Source organism: Loxodonta africana, chromosome 13, assembly GCF_030014295.1.
Source record: "Loxodonta africana isolate mLoxAfr1 chromosome 13, mLoxAfr1.hap2, whole genome shotgun sequence".
In the NCBI taxonomy this organism is placed as follows: domain Eukaryota; kingdom Metazoa; phylum Chordata; class Mammalia; order Proboscidea; family Elephantidae; genus Loxodonta; species Loxodonta africana.
In genome coordinates this window covers 93,141,212-93,160,879 of record NC_087354.1, presented here as the reverse complement: position 1 = coordinate 93,160,879, position 19,668 = coordinate 93,141,212, and positions in this window count along the sequence as shown.

Sequence of the window (19,668 nt, the reverse complement as noted above, 5' to 3'; positions counted from 1 at the left end):
CAGTCCTGATGGGAAATGTGGCATGGGGACCAGTGAGCCTGCCCCCACCATGAAAAGTAGTAGACATCAAGCAATATAAGTTGCCTGGAGGACATAAGGAAATTAGTGAAAATATTTTGAAATTGAAAAGATTAGGTATCCTCCAGGAAGCCCAAAGTGCTTTGAATAGCCCTGTGTGGCCTTTGAAGAAACCAGGTGGGCCCTGGTGTATGACTGTGGGCCATAGGGGACTTAAAAAGGTGATCCCTCCTATACATGTTACAGTCCCAAATGTAACTTCCTTGTTAGAAACCCTTAGTAGAGATCTGAGCATGTATTGTGCTGTGTTAGAACTGATCAATGTGTTCTTTAGTATCCCTCTAGCCCTATCTCCTGAAGACCAGTTTGCCTTCACCTTGAGGGGCAGCAATAGGCATTCCAAGTGCTACCCAAGGATATCTACGTAGTCTCATTATTTGCCGTGATATGGTTGCTAGAGCTCAGACTCTTCGCTTTCCCCATTGCTGTCCATTGGTTTCATGATATTGGTGACAACATGTTAACTGCTGAATATGTTTCTCTGTTACAGGGGTGTCTAGATGCCCTAATCATCCACCTACAGGGAAGAGGATGGGTTGTGAATCCCCACAAGGTGCAGGGGCTGTGAACGTCTGTGAAATTCCTAGGGATTGTCTGGTCGGGTAACATAAACATATAGTTGATAAGATACAAAAGCTTACCCCACCAAAGAAAGTACATGCCTTCATGGATCTTTTGGGGTGTCGGAGAGTATTTATTCCCCACTTGGCCCGGTGTCTGAGACCACTCAATCAATGGTAAAAAAAGAAAAAAAAGGGTGCTTCTTGGGATTGGGATAATGAACAGCAGCAACTTTTTCAGAAAGCAAATTTGTTAGTTACACAAGTGAAAGTACTGGCACAATATGGGAAGGGTTATCCTTCCGGGTAGATGTAAGCAGCACTGAGGATGACTGGGCTTGTGGCAAGACGAGCATGGAACTAAAGACCCCCTAGGTTTATGATCCCAGCTGTGGAGGGGGGCAGAAAATCGATACAGTCCCATGGAGAAAAAAATGTCAGTGGCCTATAACACTCTCTGCCAGGTAGAGCCATTAAGAGGGGTAGGAGGTGTAACACTTTGCACAGCCTTGCTCATAAACAGGCGGGTCAATGGGCTGTTCTCCAAGCTTTCATCAGCTATTGCCCAGACAGCTACGCTAACCAAATGGCATGCATACCTACAACAGCGTGGTCCCCTTTCTCCCAGTTTATTGTCCCAAGAGTTACAGGCTATACTTCATCTAGTGACATATCAAGATGACCCCCCAGTGCAGGCTAGCATGCCATCAGAGCTGCCTCCCCTCCCCTCCAAGAGAAGAAAGTCCCACCACCAGCAGACACCTGATACAAAGATGACTGTAGCTGAGGTAAGCCACCACTGTGGAGGACCATGGCTGTGCAAGCCACTACTGATACCATTTGGTTGGAAAATGACTAAGGGCAAAACAGTCATTGGGCCAAATTAAGGACTGCATGATGGTCATCACCCACAAACTGTGGCCCTTAACCCTGTGTATGGACAGATGGGCTGCAGCCTGTGGACTATGTGGATAGGCCAATGGCATAAGGAGCAAAGGACAATAATAATGTAAAGCCCTATGGGGAAAATCATTGTGGCAAGACATCTGGGATCCCTTTTGAACCCCAGATGATAACCTAACTTAGCATCTTTCATGTAGCAACCTATTCACCTCTTTCTCTGCTGGGAAGCTAAGAAGCAGACCCCATAGCACAAATTAGAACAGTGCATTCCAAGGGGGAAGCTGCCCTTTGGATTCACCAGAAAAGCAGACACTGTAGTGCCCATGTTGGTTGGAAAATAACCAAAGAGGCAGGCATAGCAATAAAGTACAGCAGTCTAGTGGGTGCAGTACAAAATTGCCTTATGTGCTCATGCCAACGCCCAAGGTGCCTGCCACACAATCCTGGGAAGGTACATAAGAGAACACAGCCAGTGATGGACTGGTAGGTAGATTATATAGGGCCCCTACCCCCAGTGAAGGAGCAAAGTGTGCTCTCATTTGTGTGGACACCATTAGTGGCTTGACACAGGCATTCTTGTGTAGATAAGCAAACCAGGCTGCTACAATAAGAGGATTACAAAAATTGAGTGTTATGTACGGGATACGCCAAAGGGTTGATAGTTACCAGGGGACACACTTTGCAGGTCATAATGTGCAGGAATGGGTGGCTGAGAACCAGGTAGAGTGGCATTATCATTTGCCTTACAACCCCTAGGCTGCAGGCCTGGTGGAAAGGAAGAATGGTGTCCTAAAACAACACATACAAACGCTTACAGACAAAGCTTCCCAGGCAAGGTGTAGCAAGGTACTGCTTAAGGCTTAAGGTTGATAAATTCAGCTCCCACTGAGGCTTTAGTCCTTTAAGCCAGACTAAGAATCCCGAGTGGCCCTCCATCAATGATCTAAGTGATATTACAAGGTCCAGAAGTGTATCCACCAAGGTTGTTGCTGGAACAGAATAGCATGGTCCTCCAGACATTCCAGGACCTGGCACTGGGAAGTGTAACTATCTTTTGGCACCTGTCATGGGTTACCCCACTGAGGTGGATTGATTACTTCATCCCTCTGGAGGTGGAGGAACTGACCAGCCTAATATGGGAGCCCACCATCCCACTGCATGGAGGGCCTTGGCAGTCATACTTCAGACAGAAAGGAACAATGGTCATACCATGAGGGACGGAAGCAGTTCTTCTTTTCTGGCATACAGCAAAATGGGTAACTTTACTCACAAACCCTCAGGTGACCTCGCAAATATGGTACACTCAGACAGGAAAAATGCCTGAAGCAGCTGCTGTTCTCACCACCCAATGGGAAGCTGCTAAAGTGATTATAGTTGAAAGGGAAAATTTACCCCTTTAGGTACTTACTAAACACCTGTCTTTCTGACCGTAGATATGGCCTGCTCTGCTTTCTCTCTTTTGGGGCTGCCAACCTCTTCCTAGAGAAGGCTTACAGCTTTACTGTAGTCCACAAAAAAAGAGCAACTGCTGGATCTGTGGACAGCTCCCCTTTTCAAGTTCCGAAGGCATGCCTTGGAGCATAAAGCCCCTAATAAAAAACCTTTTAAACAACTGTGACAGACATTGGGAAAGGCATAAAAGTCCCTTTAACTAATTGGAGTGTAACAGGACGGGGGGCACAACATCAACTTTTCTGAACTCAGGCTATTGCAGACACCCACATCTTGCTAAGAGACCACAACACCTCTTGATTGAGGCCGTGAGAGGGTGTTTACCATCTCTAAGATGGTTTAGCTTGGTTGGTACCTGAATGAATTTTGCTAGGGAAATCCACTTCTGCCTGTTCACAACCAGTGAAAATCTCATGGCTTCCCCTGTCTCTCTCCAAATTCCTCCTGTCCCCTCTAAGTCCTTCTCCCACATAGAGGGCTGGACTTTTGCATCCTACTGCCAACTAGTGATGATATCTAATGACACTGACTGGTTGCAATATAAACACCCCTACATTATTTTTTTTTTACTGAAAGGCAGGTGGGTATACTGCTCCAGCAGCTCCCAGTGGCTGTGTGGCCACTTCCTGTGGCCCTGGTTACCATACAATTAGATAAGAGGCAGCATTGTGGGGCTAGTCTACTCTGCAGAGACTGTCAGGAAACTGTACAAAAACTTCTGAATTACCCCATGCTGAAACCAGGTGGACCAAGCATAGTCTTTTCCGCTAGTATGATTACCTTTTAACTGTTTTTGTTCCCCCTGGGCTTCTTAGAAGTAATAGGACAAATTGAAGCTTTAATTAATTTTACTAATCAGGGCCCGAATGACAGCAGAGAAAGCTTGCAGCTACTCACTGCCGAAATCATCCAAATGAGGAAGGGGGTCCTACAGAACTAAATGGCTTTAGATTTTAACAGCCGCTCACGGTGGAACACGTGTCATAGTAAAAACTGAATGTTGTACCTATCTACCAGACTACTACCAGAACGTAACTGATAGGGCACATGAAGAAACAAATAGAAGCCTTGAACATACCTGATTTCTGGTCTGCTGTGACCACCTGGTTTTCTTCTTTCCCCTCTGCTTGGCATGTTTTTTTGATCTGTCTTGGTGTTTTCCTGGGTAAAATATTGTCAGCCATGTTTGTCTGTACTGCTGTTGTGGTCTGTGCCTGCAACTATAGCAACACTGTCTGTCCCTACCATGGCACTTCTTCTTGGGTCCTCAAGAACTTTGCAGAAGAGGAGAAACATGCCAAATTTTAAGAGCTGGCCTCGAGGGGTGGATGGAAGGAGAACAGGCTTTTCAAGGCCAAACATGGCTGCCTTCATGCTTTCCATTTGTTCACTGCTGTTTGCCACACCACTGTTATATAACCTTGGTGAGGTAGCCTTATGTAACATGTAGCTTCTGTTGTTCATCACCACTATAAAACCTCTGCCCACTACTGCTGGGCATGGTGATCTGCTCTGGTCCTGCCACCACCCAGGACTTGCCTCGTATATAAATCTTCCTAATAAACCCCCTCACTGTCACGCTGGAGTTGCACACCTCTTTCTTTGGTCTCTCGCCCTCCATTCTTGGAGGCAAATTTCATTTCACTGGTCCACGTCTGGCCAGCTGTGTATGAAGTCACTCCATAAAATCAGTCTGCAGACATGGCTGATAGTGTCCATGGTGAAATCATCATAGCCCTTGCCATGGGCATAACCTCATGATTCTTTGAGTGATAGATTAGTGTTGGTTTCTGTGCAGTGACAGGGAAAATGAGCTTGGAATTTCTCTTAAAGTCTCTCTTAAAACAGGCTAATATCTAGCATTCAGTTTTTACTCAGAAACTCATTAAGTATTTCATGAAAATAGTTCCATCAGTTCTTAATCAATTCAGAGTTTAAACCAGTCCAAGGGTGTCTGATGGGAATTAGATATCATAAATTCTCTTAATTATCCTTTTTACTTTCTCCCAAGGGACTCTTGGACTAACCAAACTACTACCTCCTTCTGCAGTTAAAAAATAACACCTTTCATGTTTATTAAAGTATTCATATATGTAACTATAGCAGATAGGTGCTGTTCCACTAACAAGTGAAATTGTCCACATATTCTTAGAAAATTGATATTAGAGAGGCTTTGAAGAAATACATTATAAAATACATTGTCTCTAATAGACCATGGATAATTGAGCCCTATTTTTGAAAAATCAATGTATGTCAATAAATGAGTCATTTCCTACATCTCAATTGTATAGTTCACTCATTTTCCTGAATAAATAATGATACATTGTTATAAGTGCTTTATTAGCCTATCTAATCCTCACAACAACATAATGCATTAGGCATGTTTTTATTTCTATCTTACAATTTCCTACATTCCCATAGCTAGGAAGTACAGGAACCAGGGTTAGAACAATGTTAGACTTGGAAGACTTTTTTTTTTTTTAATTGCACTTTAAGTGAAAACTTACAAATCAAGTCAGTCTGTCGTGCAAAAATTTACGTACACCTTGCTATGTACTCCTAGCTGCTCTCTCCTAGTGCAACAGCACACTCCTCTCCACCCCATATTCCCCATGTCCATTCAGCCAGCTCCTGTCACCTTCTACCTTCTCATTTTGCCTCCAGGCAGAAGTTGCCCACATAGTCTCATGTGTCTATGTGAGCCAAGAAGCTCGCTCCTCACCAGTATCATTTTATGTCTTATAGTCCAGTCCATTCTCTGTCTGAAGAGTTGGCTTTGGTAATGGTTCCAGTCTTGGGTTAATAGAAGGGACAGGGACCATGACCTTCAGGGTCCCCCCAGTCTCAGACCATTAAGTCTGGTCTTTTTTTTTTTAAGGATTTGAGGTCTGTCTCCCACGGTTCTCCTGCTCCATCAGGAATTCTCTGTTGTATTCCCTGTCAGGGCAGTCATCAGTGGTAGCTGGGCACTATCTAGTTCTTCCAGGGTCAGGATGATGTAGGCTCTGGTTTATGTGACTCTTTCCGTCTCTTGAACTCATATTTACCTTGTGTCCTTGGTGTTCTTAATTCTTCTTTGCTCAAGGTGGGCTGAGACCAACTAATGCATCTTAGATGGCCTCTTGCTAGTGTTTAAGACCTCTGACACCACTCAACCAAAGTGAGATGCAGGACGTTTTCTTAATACATTTTGTTATGCCAATTGACCTAGATGTCCCCTGAAACTGTGGCCTCCAGGCCTCTGTCCCTACTAATCTGGCCTTTGAAGTGTTCAGTTGTATTCAGGAAACTTCTTTACTTTTGGTTTAGTCCAGTTGTGCTGACCTCTCCTGTAACATATGTTGTCTTTCCGGTCACCTAAAATAGTTCTTGTTTACTCTCTAATTAGTGACTACCCCTCTCCCTCCCTCGACAACCTCATAACCATCAAAGAATATTTTCTTCTGTGTTTAAACTATTTCTTGAGCTCTTATAATAGTGGTCTCATAAAATATTTGTCCTTTTGCAACTGATTGGTTTCACTCAACATAATCCCTTCCAGATTCCTCCATGTTATGAGATGTTTCATGGATTCATTACTGTTCTTAATTGTTGTGTAATATTCCATTATGTGAATACACCATAATTTATCCATTCATCTGTTGATGGTCGCCTTGGTTGCTTCCATCTTTTTGCTATTATAAACAATGCTGCAGTGAACAAGGGTGTGCATGCATCTGTTCATGTGCAGGCTCTTATTTCTCTAGGATATATTCCAAGGAGTGGGATTACTGGATCGTATGGTAGTTCTATTTCTAGCTTTTTAAGGAAGTGCCAAATTGATTTCCAAAGTGGTTGTACCATTTTACATTCCCACGGGCCTCTCCAACATTTATTATTTTGTGTTTTTTGGATTAATGCCTCGGAAGACCTTTTTTTGTGATAACCTACACTCTAACATGCTATTTTTTCACTCTGAAAAGGGACTTAAATCTGGCAAGATTTATAATGTTGACCCCACTTTTAACAACTGTATGTACATTTTCATGTACTGTATTTTTACACAAATAGCATGCTGCCGTAAAAACATTAGCTTAATGCTATTACAAAAATACCTCAAGGGGATGTGGTAGGCAAAAAAAACTGTTTAAACTGTGGTATTTGCATAAAATACATCTTTATTTTCTGACTGTCTTTTAAAAAATCGTATTTCTGGAAATCATAAGATTGAGGATGGAGCTATACAAACTATCTGGATGAAAATATATATATACATACATGTATATTTGTGTACGTGTATGTATATACTGATAGATGCTGGATATTGATCTGTTATGCTCAGAGATTATAAAAATAGTAATTTTTGTGGGTTAATGCAATGACGTCTTTTTTTTTTCTTCAAATTAACATTGACACATATCTGCTTAAATTAACTTCGTGTTAATGTATCTAAATCTGGAATAGAAAAATGAACTAGGAAACAGGTTTCTCAAGTATCTTACCAATGCTATTTAAACTGATCATTTTGTATGAGAACAACTGTTCCATTCTAACGTGAATGCATTAGAACTAAAAGGATGGAACAGGAAGAAGGATGTAACTATTTTGCATTTTTTTTAGGTCTGAGTAGCTCTGGTGCCCTGGTGTCAGGGCCAGGGGTGAACAGATATTTTCAGGTATTATTCTAACAGCTCGTCTACTCCTAGCCCCAGAATACTGCCTGCAACTGTCATTTGATATTCTCAGTCTAGGTACTTCTGTGAATATTGAGTCCCCATAATTGAAGGGACTCTTATCTCTGGTTCTTCTACTATTAAACAGCTAGTTGTTCCCTTGAGTTAATGCACTGGTAGAAATTTTTTTGTGTCAAGTCATAGATGGAATGGAGGAGGATTTTGGTAAGGGAGAGGTGAACAATTCAGATTTGAGTAGGATGTTACAGTGTGTGACTTGAGGGCACTGAGTGCCTGGGGTGGTGGGATGTCCAGAAGAAGGGACGAAGGTGAAGAAAGAAAGGGAAGCACAAGATGCTTGTTTCAGTATTTTACCACTCTTAGTTTAAACTCTGCACACAGTTTAATTCCAGGTGGTCTGTGCTATATGCCTCATATTTAACTCTATTTAGGTATTTCTACGTGTCTTAATCCCAAATAATATTTCTCTTGTCCTGAATTTCCCTGAGAGTCTTTTTTTTTTTTGTTGTTACCTTCTTTGTTGAATTTGAATTAGATTTTCTTTCCTTTATTCGGCTTCCCAGTAGGAGTCTGATTAGGCTTCTCTTGAGAGTATCACTTATATTAAATTTTTTTTCAAGTTTGTGCATTAAATGGAGCTCTGGTGGTGAAGCGGTTAACAGTTCATCTGCTCACCAAAAGGTAAGTAGTTTGAATCCACCAGCCAGTCCTTAGAAGCCCTATGGGACAGTTCTGCTCCATCCTATAGGGTCGCTATGAGTCAGAATTGACTCCACAGCAACAGGTTTGGTACATTAAATGGCTTCCAGGTGTCAATGATTAAGTTATTTCACACCTTTAGGGATTTGTGTATTGTATAAACAAACTATACAGAAGCTACTGAGAAATGATTTTTACAGAGTCCTTTGCAATTGACAATTACCAAACCAGAGTAATCTTTGTCACAGAGGATAGTTTGAAAGCATTACTTTGTCCTACCTTGTGTATCCAACATGGGTACACCCACAGTGTGCAAACAGGCCACTGCAATGGCGATTTCAGAGAGCTCAGCTTTCCTGCTCGGTAAGGCTCTTAACTGTGTGTTTCTATCTATAGGCTTAATTCCAACTTTGTCTACAATTTATTGTGTACATATATATATATAAACAAAAAAACAAAACCCATTGCCGTGGAGTCAATTCCAAGTCATAGTGACTCTATAGGACAGAGTAGAATTGCCCCATAGGGTTTTCAAGGAGCACCTGGTAGATTCAAATTGCCCACTTTGTGGTTAGTAGCATAGCTCTTAACCACTATGCAACCAGGGTTTCCATATACATATATAAAACCCATTGCCATCAAGTCGATTCCTACTCATAGTGGCCCTATAGGACAGAGGAAACCTGCCCCATAGAGTTTCCAAGGAGTGCATGGTGAATTCAAAGTGCTGACCTTTGTTTCGCAGCTGTAGTTGTTAACCACTATGCCACCAAGGTTTCCTATATATATACACATTTTATTGTGCTTTAGGTGAAAGTTTAGAGCTCAAGTAATTTCTCATAAAACATTTATACACACATTGTTATGTGACATTAGTTGCAATCCCTATAATGTGACAGACAGCATACTTCTCCTTTCCACCCTGGGTTTCTTGTGTCCATTCAACCAGTTCCTGTCCCTTCCTGCCTTCTCATCCTGCCTCTGGACAGGAGCCGCCCATTTGTTATTGTGTACTGCTTGAACTAGAAGTACCCTCTTCACTATTTTATGGTTTATAGTCCCAACTAATCTTTGTCTGAAGAGTGGGCTTTGGGAACAGTTTTAGTTCTAAGTTAACAGAGCGTCTGGATCCACAGTTTCAGAAGTTTCTCTAGTCTCTGTCAAACCATTAACTCTGGTCTTTTTACTTGATTTTGAGTTCTGCTCCACACTTTTCTCCCACTCTGTCAGGGACTCTCTGTTATATTCCGTGTCAGGGTGGTCATTGGTGGCAGCTGGGCACCATCTAGTTCTTCTGGCCTAAGGCCAAGTCTCTGGTTTATGTGGCTCTTTTGTCTCTTGTTTATTGAGTATATTTAAACACACCACTGAATACAAATATTCCAGTTCCTTTTCTTTGTGCTGTTTGCAGTTTAAAGCAATTTGATGTACTCAGTGTAAGGGACATGTTTGCTATTGTTGTTTTCTGCACAATAGAATCACTGCGCTGCCTGATCCTCTGCCATCCTCACGATCAGTTGTGATCCATATAGTTTTCATTGGCTGATTTTTTGGAAGTTGATTGCCAAGGCTTTCTTCCTAGCCAGTGTTGGTCAGGGTGTACTGATGGAATTTGTTCAGCATTGTAGCAATGCACAAGCCTCCACTGACAGATGAGTGGAGGCTGGGCATGAGACGCATTGCCTGGGAATCGAAACTAGGTTTCCTATAAAGTGGGAATTCTACCAGTGAACCACCACTGTCCTCTTAATGCACAGGTTATTGTTGTTGCTAGGTGCCATCGAGTTGATTCTGACTCTTAGCAACCCTATGTACAACAGAACAAAACACTGCCCAGTCCTAAACCATCCTCACAATCATTGTTATGCTTAACCCCGTCATAGAGCCTCTGTGTCAATCCATTGCGTTGAGGGTGTTCCTATTTTTGCTGACCCTCTACTTTACTAAGCGTGATGTCCTTCTGCAGGGACTTATCCCTCCTGACAACATGTCCAGAGTATGTGAGATGTAGCCTCACCATCTTTGTTTCTAAAGAGAATTCTGGTTTTACTTATTCCAAGGAAGATTTGTTTGTTCTTCTGGCAGTCCATGGTATATTTAATATTCTTTGCCAACACCACAATTCAAAGATATCAATTCTTCTTTGGTCTTCTTTATTCATCATCCAGCTTTCACATGCATAGAAGGTGATTGAAAACACCATGGCTTGGGTAAGATGCACCTTAGGCTTCAAAGTGACATCTTTGCTTTCATAAACACTTTAAAAAGGGCTTTTGCAGCAGAGTTGCCCAATGCAATGAGTCTTTTGATTTCTTGACTGTTGCTTCCATTGGTGTTGATTGTGAATCCATGTAAAATGAAATCCTTGACAACTCCAATCTTTTCCCCATTTATCATGATGTTGCCTATTGGTCCAGTTGTGAAAATTTTTGTTCTCTTTACATTGAAGTGTAATCCACACTGAAGACTGTGGCCTTTATTTATTTATTTATTGTGCTTTAAGTGAAAACTTACAAATCAAGTCAGTCTTTCATACAAAAACTTATATATACCTTGCTATGTACTCCTATAGGGTTGCTATGAGTCGGAATAGACTCGATGGCACTGGGGGTGGGTTTAAGTACTCCTAACTGCTCTCACCCTAATGAGACAGCACCCTCCTCCTCTCCACCCTGTATTCCCCATGTCCATTCAAGCAGCTCCTGTCCCCCTCTTCCTTCTCATCTCACCTCGAGACAGGATTTGCCCACATACTGTCCTCATGAGTTGGCTTTGGGATTGGTTCCAGTCTTGGGCTCAATGTGTCTGGGGACCATGACCTCCAGGTTCCCTCCATTCTCAATCACAACATTAACTCTGGTCTTTTTATGAGAATTTCAGATCTTCATTCCACTGTTCTCCTGCTCCATCAGGGATTCTCTGTTGTGTTTACTGTAAAGGCAGTCATCAGTGGTAGCCAGACACCATCTAGTTCTCCCAGTCTCAGGATGATGTATCTCTAGTTTATGTGGCCCTTTCTATCTCTTGGGCTCATCTTTACTATATGTCTTTGGTGTTCTTCATTCTCCTTTGCCCCAAGTAGGTTGAGACCAATTGATGCATCTTAGATGGCTGCTATACATTTAAGACCCCAGACTTCTCTCACCAAAGCGGGATGCAGGGCGTTTTCTTAATACATTTTATTATGCCGGTTGACCTAGATGTCTCCTGAAACCATGGCCTCCAGACTCCTGTCCCTGCTACTCTGGCCTTCAAAGTGTTCTGTTGTATTTAGGAAACATCTTTGCTTTTAGTTTAGTCCAGTTGTGCTGACCTCTCCTGTATTGTGTGTTGTATTTCACCTAAAATAGTTCTTGTCTACTACCTAATTAGTGAATACCCCTCCCCCTCCCTACCTCTTAACCATCAAAGAATATTTTCTTCTATATTTTAACTTTTTCTAAAGTTCTTATAATAGTGGTCTCATGAAATATTTGTCCTTTTGTAACTGACTAATTCTATTCAGCATAATGTCTTCCAGATTCCTCCATGTTATGAGATGTCTTACAGATTCATCATTGTCTTAATCCTTGCATAGTATTCCATTGTGTGACTCTACCATAATTTATCCATTCATCCATTGATGGACATCTTGGTTGTTTCCACCTTTTTGCTATTGTAAACAGTGCTGCACTGAACATGGGTGTACATATATCTGTTTGTGTGAAGACTCTTATTTCTCTAGGATATATTCCAAGGAGCAGGACTACTGGATGGTATGGTAGTTCTATTTCTAGCTTTTTAAAGAAGCCCCAAATGGATTTCCAAAGTGGTTGTACAATTTTACATTCCCACCAGCAGTGTATTAATGTTCCAGTCTCTCCACAACCTCTCCAGCATTTATTATTTTGTGTTTTTTGGATTAAGGCCATCCTATCTGGGGTGAGATGGTATCTCTTCGTAGCTTTGATTTGCATTTCTCTAATGGCTAATGATCATGAGCATTTCCTCATGTATCTGTTAGCTGTCTGAGTGTCTTCTTTGGTGTAATGCCTGGTCATATTCTTTGCCCATTTTTTAATTGGGTTATTTGTCTTTTTGTTCTTGAGGTTTTGTAGTATCATGTAGATTTTAGAGTCAATGATTGGAATTGTCATAGCCAAAAACTTTTTCCCAGTTTGTAGGTAATGTTTTCATCCTTGAGCATAGGTGTTTGATTTTTAGGAGCTCCCAGTTATCTAGTTTCTCTTCTGGGGTTTGTGCATTGTTAGAAATGTTTTGTATACTGTTTACGCCATGTATTAGGGCTCCTATCATTGTCCCTATTTTTTCTTCCATGATCTTTATAGTTTCAGATTTTATATTTAGGTCTTTGAAAGACTGCAGTCTTTGATCTTCATTAGTAAGTGCTTTGAGTTCTGTTCACTTTCAGCAAACAAGGTTGTGTCTTTCAGTAAGCAAGGCACATATTACTGAATATTTATAAAACTGTACGAAAATAATAAAATTATGTGATTGCTCATTAGGAACTGAATGAACACTTGTCTTCTTTCAATTTCTTGTGCTGTTTGTCCTTGTATATTACACATAATAAACATGCAACTAATGTCAATTATAATTTATACTTATATGCATTTGTGTATCCAATAGATGTAAATCTCCACGTGTGGCAGGCATGCAGATGCACTGCACAGATTCTCCTTCAGGGAAGGACTCTCCCCAGCAGTGAGGAATGTGACTAACTGACAGTCTCCTGTTTTAACTCCTGTAAGTCCACCTCAGTTTTTGAGCCAAGGTCATACTGCTATGAGTTGGCCCCTGCCAATGATTAAGCAAGACTTTGGAGAAGGGCCTAGCCATTTCTGCTCAAATGTGATTCCCTTAAAGGACAATCTTCCTGTGCTTGCGCTGTCAGAGACTGTCAGACCTGCGTAGCTGTCTCATGGCTCCCCAAACCCAATTCATATTCCTCTTTATGGCACCCCTAATTCTGCTTCAAAATCTGTCACTCCTAGCTCTGCCTTTCTGTTTCAAGAAGGTTAAGATCCAGCTTCCAGGAAAAGTTGTTAAGTTCACTTCAGGCTTTTATTTTTCATTCTGTTCTACAATTTCTCACTGGAAATTAGGAATAAACAAAGAGGAAATGGAGTATAATTAAATCTCAGTCCAACGATTTTACCTTTGAAACATTTTCACAGTAAGTCTTAGGAAAACTGCTATTAGTGCTCATTTTCCCTGACTTTTATAACTGCATCTCTTCTTTCTTGGGCTAACCTGCAGTGCTGTAAAATGAGTATGAATATTTGGACACCATTAAGCTCAAATTTAAGCACCATCTTTTCTTTCTCATTAAAATAGAAAAATCAAGCTTATGTTTCCAGCTGCATAAAATAGACTGCCTTCTAACTGATCATTTTAATAAAAGAAAATGACTAGTAATCACATAAGCTTCAGCTGTTAAAAAAAATGTTGCCTTGATGAATTCTCCTACTTCTCTAAGTGATAGAAGATTCGTTTGGATCATTTAAAGTCAATTCTGTGAGCCTTTAAACATGCAAAATGATATTACTACCTTATCCTATGGTATCTAAGTTTTAAACTAAGACTAAAATGGCTTTTATTAGGTTAATTGGCTCACATATGAATTTCTAATTACCAAATGCATACAATACAGGGAAAAAGGATAAAATGCTGCTTTTGTAGAATAAGATAAAGCTATTTACACTTCAGTTGGCTAACTGTTGAAAAATTAGCAACTAAGCAAATACTCCTCTTCATGAAGTATTTTTGTTCTCTAGTATTCTAAAACTATTATGGAATTTCATCCACAAGGGAATTTTTAAATTACTAAATCTTAAGTCAACATATCTAGATTCATATCACAGCCCTGCTACCAAATTGCTGTGCAAAAAATGGCATCCATTAACTTCTCTTAGATTTGGCTTTCTGGTCTATAAAAATTAAGATAATAGAGGCTCTGACTTCTCCAGAAGGTTGTTGTGATTATCAAATGGGAGGATGTGCATGAAAATACTTTGTAAAACTGCAAATTTTACACTAGCATAAAGTATTATTTTTTCTATGTCATCAAATTAAGAAAAGATTGGCTTATTTAGAGAAAAATTACTAGGCATTCTACAATGAAAATGAGGCAACCATATCACTATCAAGACATCACATTACTGGAGGCAGGTCCAAGATGGTGGATTAGATAGACGCTTCCTATGAGCCCTGTTAAACAAGTGAAAGGAGTATATGTATGACAAGCAAGGAGCCCTGAACATCAAAGGCAAAGTTAGAAAATGAACTGCGTGGCAGGGGGAGGAAGAGACAGTTCAGAAGCAGAGAGGAATTACCAGAACTGAATCACCAGGAACCCTCAGGCACCATTCCTGGGAGAGGCTGCTGTGGGCTGGTAGTAGCATTTGGTTGCAGCCTCCTCAGGGAGAGGCAGCCAGCCGCACAGCCTACTCACACCTGCAGAACCAGAGAAGAACAGCGCTCTTGGCAAATGCTAAGTACTTGCATGTGTTTTACTGCACTCCCTGCCCCCAAGTTGGCTTCAGTGGCTGTTGATTTCCCTGGGCAGGAGATAGGTCCTGTTGATTGTCCACGGCCATTCTCCTGCCTTGGAGTAGGAATGAATTTGCAATTGGGGGAAAAGATAATTTGCCAGTTCCACTAACTGGGGGAGCACAGGACAGAAGGGGCTCTTGTCCAGGCATAAATGGTCCATGGACTTTGAGTACATTTCTGTCCTGCACGGACATGTGTGGGCCTATTTCAGGAGAATAGACCCATTTTACCAGACTACAACTGTTTCAGCTGTGTGGTAGAGAGGTGGGTATTTGATGTCTGACACCACTTTGCCTATTAAACAAGGTGCTCACCTACCCACATCATGGGCCTAAGGACTGGTAGCTCCACTCGGGTCACCCAGCCACCTGCAACAGGGGTCCAATGATAACTGGTACCTCCCAGTCCTTACAACCAAAAACACTGGGTGCCCCTGGTCCGTCTGCAGAATGCAACCACCTGCACACTCTAGGGAAGAGGGACATGCTTTCCTCAGAGACACTTGGGGGACAATTGTCAGCAACTGCCTTGTTCAGAGTGTGACCCCCTGCTGCAATCAGATACCAATACCTACACCAATCACCCCTTCTCCCTAGGACTGTAAGACAGAGCTTGTGCCACACACTTGATGATCAGCTACCTGGACACCTGAGCTGACTTAATACGAGAAAAGTGAATGGACTCCTAGATTGATATATCTGATAACAGACCTAGCCATATGGGGACAGGACGTCAGAGCTCCAAAGGTGAAAATAATCAAGCTAGCTCATTCAAGCAACCCATTTGGGCATATCAAAACAAAGCAAGAAGATACGATACAGTAAGCAAACATAAAATAAACTAATGCAATAACTTATAGATGGCCTGGAGACAACAGTCAATATCAAGCCACATAAAGAAACAGACCATGATCACCTCCACAAGCTCTCAAAACAAAGAATTGAGGGATCTTCTAGATGAAAGTGCATTCCTGGAATTACCAGGTGCCGAATACAAAGATTAATATACAGAACCCTTCAAGACATCAGGAAGGGAATCAGGCAATACACAGAACAAGCCAATGAACACAGAGAAAGCCATTGAACAAATTAAAAAGGTTATTCAGGAACATAATGAAAAATTTAATAACCTGGAAAAATCCATAGACAGACAGCAATCAGAAACTCAGAAGGTTAACATTAAAATTACAGAATTAGACAATTCAATAGAAAGTAAGAGGAGCAGAATTGAGCAAGTGGAAGGCAGAATTTCTGAACTTGAGGAAAAAGACCTTGGCACAAATATACCTCAAAAAAAAAGAAAAAAAGAATTAAAAAAATGAAGAAAACTTAAGAAACATGTGGGACTCTATCAAGAGAAATAACCTACCAGTGATTGGCGTACCAGAAAAGGCAGGGATAACAGAAAATACAGACAGAATTGTTGAAGACTTGTTGGCAGAAAACTCGCCTGATATCATGAAAGAAGAGAAGATATCTATCTAAAATGCTCATCAAGCTCCACATAAGGTAGATTTTAAAAGAAAGTTACAAAGACATATTATAACCAATCTTGCCAAAACCAAAGATAAAGAGAGAATTTTAAGATTAGCTAGGCACAAACAAAAAGTCAACCACAAAGGACAGTCCATAAGAATAAACTCGGACTACTTGGCAGAAACCATGCAGGCGAGAAGGCAAAGGGATGACTTATATAAAGCACTGAAGGAAAAAAATTGAAGCCAAGAATCATATACCAAGCAAAACTGTCCCTTGAATATGAGGGTGAAATTAGGACATTTCCATACAAACAGAGGTAGAGGGAATTCATAAAAATCAAAGCAAAACTACAAGAAATGCTAAAGGGAATTCTTTGGTTAGAAAACCAGTAATATCAGGTATCAACCCAAGACTACAACATAGGACAGAGCAATCAGATGTCAACCAGACAGGAAAATCATAAAAATAAATCAAGATTGAAAAATACTCAAAACAGGGATATAGCAATGTTATTATGTAAAAGAAGACAACATTAAAACAATAAAAATGTCTGAGAAATGTAGTAATAGACCTTTCGTATGGAGAGGAAGACAAGGCGATACAAGGAAATAAAAGTTGGGTTTAAGTTTGAAAATTGGGGTGAATATAAAGGCAACCACAAAGAGACAAACTATCCTACACATCAAAATAAAATACATGAAAAAAAAAAAAATAGAGACTCAGAAGAAACAAAATTAACAACAACGAATATAAGGAAAAAACAATTTATAAAGATAAAATACTCAGCACAAAAAAATTAAATGGGAAAAAGAAGCTGTCAACAACACACCAAAAAAAGACATCAAAATGATAGCACTGAATCCATACCTATCCATAATTACACTGAATGTAAATGGACTAAATGCACCAATAAAGAGACAGACAGTAGCAGAATGGTTAAAAAACACAATCCATCCATTTGCTGCCTACAAGAGTCACACCTTAGAGACAAAAACACACTAAAACTCAAAGGATGGAAAAAAAATCAAGGAAACAACAATCGTAAAAGAGCAGGAGTGCCAATATTAATTTTTGACAAAATAGACTTTAAAGTTAAACCCATCACAAAGGATAAGGAAAGACACTACGTAATGATTGAAGGGACAATATACCAAGGAGATATCCCACAACCCCCAGAAGATATAACTATATTAAATATTTATGCACCCAATGACAGGGCTGGAAGATACATAAAACGTACTCTATCAGCATTGAAGAGTGAGATAGACAGCTCCACAATAATAGTAGGAGACTTCAACAGACCACTTTTGGTGAAGGACCGGAAATTCAGAAAGAAGCTCAGTAAAGACACAGAGGATCTAAATGCAACAATCAACCAACCTGACCTCATAGACACATATGGAACACTCCATCCAACAGCAGCCACGTATACTTTCTTTTCTAGTGCACATGGAACATTCTCTAGAATAGACCACATATTAAGTCATAAAGCAAACCTTAGTAGAATCCAAAACATTGAAATATTACAAAGCATCTTCTCTGACCATAAGGCCATAAAAGTAGAAATCAATAACAGAAAAAGCAGGGGAAAGAAACCAAACACTTGGAAACTGAACAATACACTGCTGAAAAAAAGACTGGATTATAGAATACATTGAGGATCGAATAAAGAAATTCATAGAATCCAAAGAGAATGAAAACACTTCCTATCAGTACCTTTGGGATACAGCGAAAGTAATGCTCAGAGGTCAATTTATATCAATAAATGCACACATACAAAAAGGAGAAAGGGCCAAAATCAAAGAATTATCCCTACAACTGGAACAAATAGAAAGAGAGCAACAAAAGAAATCCACAGGCGCCAGAAGAAAACAGATAATAAAAATGAGAGTTGCACTAAATGAAATAGAAAACAGAAAAACAATTGAAAGAATTAACAAGACCAAAAGCTGGTTCTTTGAAAAAATTAACAAAATTGATAAATCATCAGCCAAACTGACAAAAGAAAAACAGGAGAAGAAGAAAATAACCTGAATAAGAAATGAGATGGGCGATATTATAACACAACCAACAGAAATTAAAACAATCATTACAGATTACTATAAAAAAATTGTACTCCAACGAATTTGAAAACCTAGAAGAAATGGATGAATTCCTAGAAACACACTACCTACCTAAACTAACACAAACAGAGTTAGAACAGCTAAATATACCCATAAGAAAAAGAAGAGGTTGGAAAGGTAATCAAAAAACTCCCAACAAAAAAAAAGCCCTGGCCCAGACTGCTTCACTTAAAAGTTCTAAAAAACTTTCAGAGAAGAGTTAACACCACTACTACTAAAGGTATTTCAGAACATAGAAAAGGACAGACTACTCCCAAACTCATTCTATGAAGCCAGCATAACCCTGATACCTAAAACAGGTAAAGAAACAACAACAAAAAAGAAAATTACAGACCTACATCACTCAAGAACTTAAATGCAAAAATTCTCAATGAAATTCAGCAACATATAAAAAAAAATAATAATAATTCAGAGGTGGGGCCAAGATGGCTGACTAGGTAGAAGCTACCTCGGATCCCTCTTGCAACAAAGGCTCGGAAAAACAAGTGAATCGATCACATACATGACAATCTATGAGCCCTGACCATCAAACACAGATCTAAAGAGTTGACCTGAGTGACACAGACTGAGAACGATCAACCAATGACTGCTTTCGGAGCCTGGAGCCAGTGACCCAGTCAGAAAACCTTGGTGCTGGGCTTTGGACTGGGCACAGGGGAGCTGAGCATGGCATCCTGAGACGGTGCAAACACGGGACACAGCCCTAGCCCCCAGAAGTGACCTCAGGGGAAGCCCAGCCAGTGCACGCAGGCAGCGCAGTCACGTGGATGACAGGAGGAGAAGTCGCCGGGAGGCAGTGACTGGTTTTGGAGCCTGGAGTGTGGTGTGCCAGCTGGAGAACCTTGGCGCTGGGCTTTGGACTGGGAGCGGAGGAACTGACCATGGCTTCCGAGACAGCACAAGCACGGGATGCAGGCCTGACCCCCGGGGGCAATCTCGACCCAGCCAAGGCACACAGGCTACACATTCCTCAGGAATCTCAGATAAAACAGTCATCACCAAACAACGTAAGCAACTTTGTCTGTATTCCAGGGTGCTACTCTCTCCTATTTATCTGATCCCTCCCCTCCCCTTCCCAGGCAGCTTCATTAACATTGGAATTTCCTGAGCCAGAGAGTGAAGTGCGCTGCAGTTTTTTTTTTTTTTT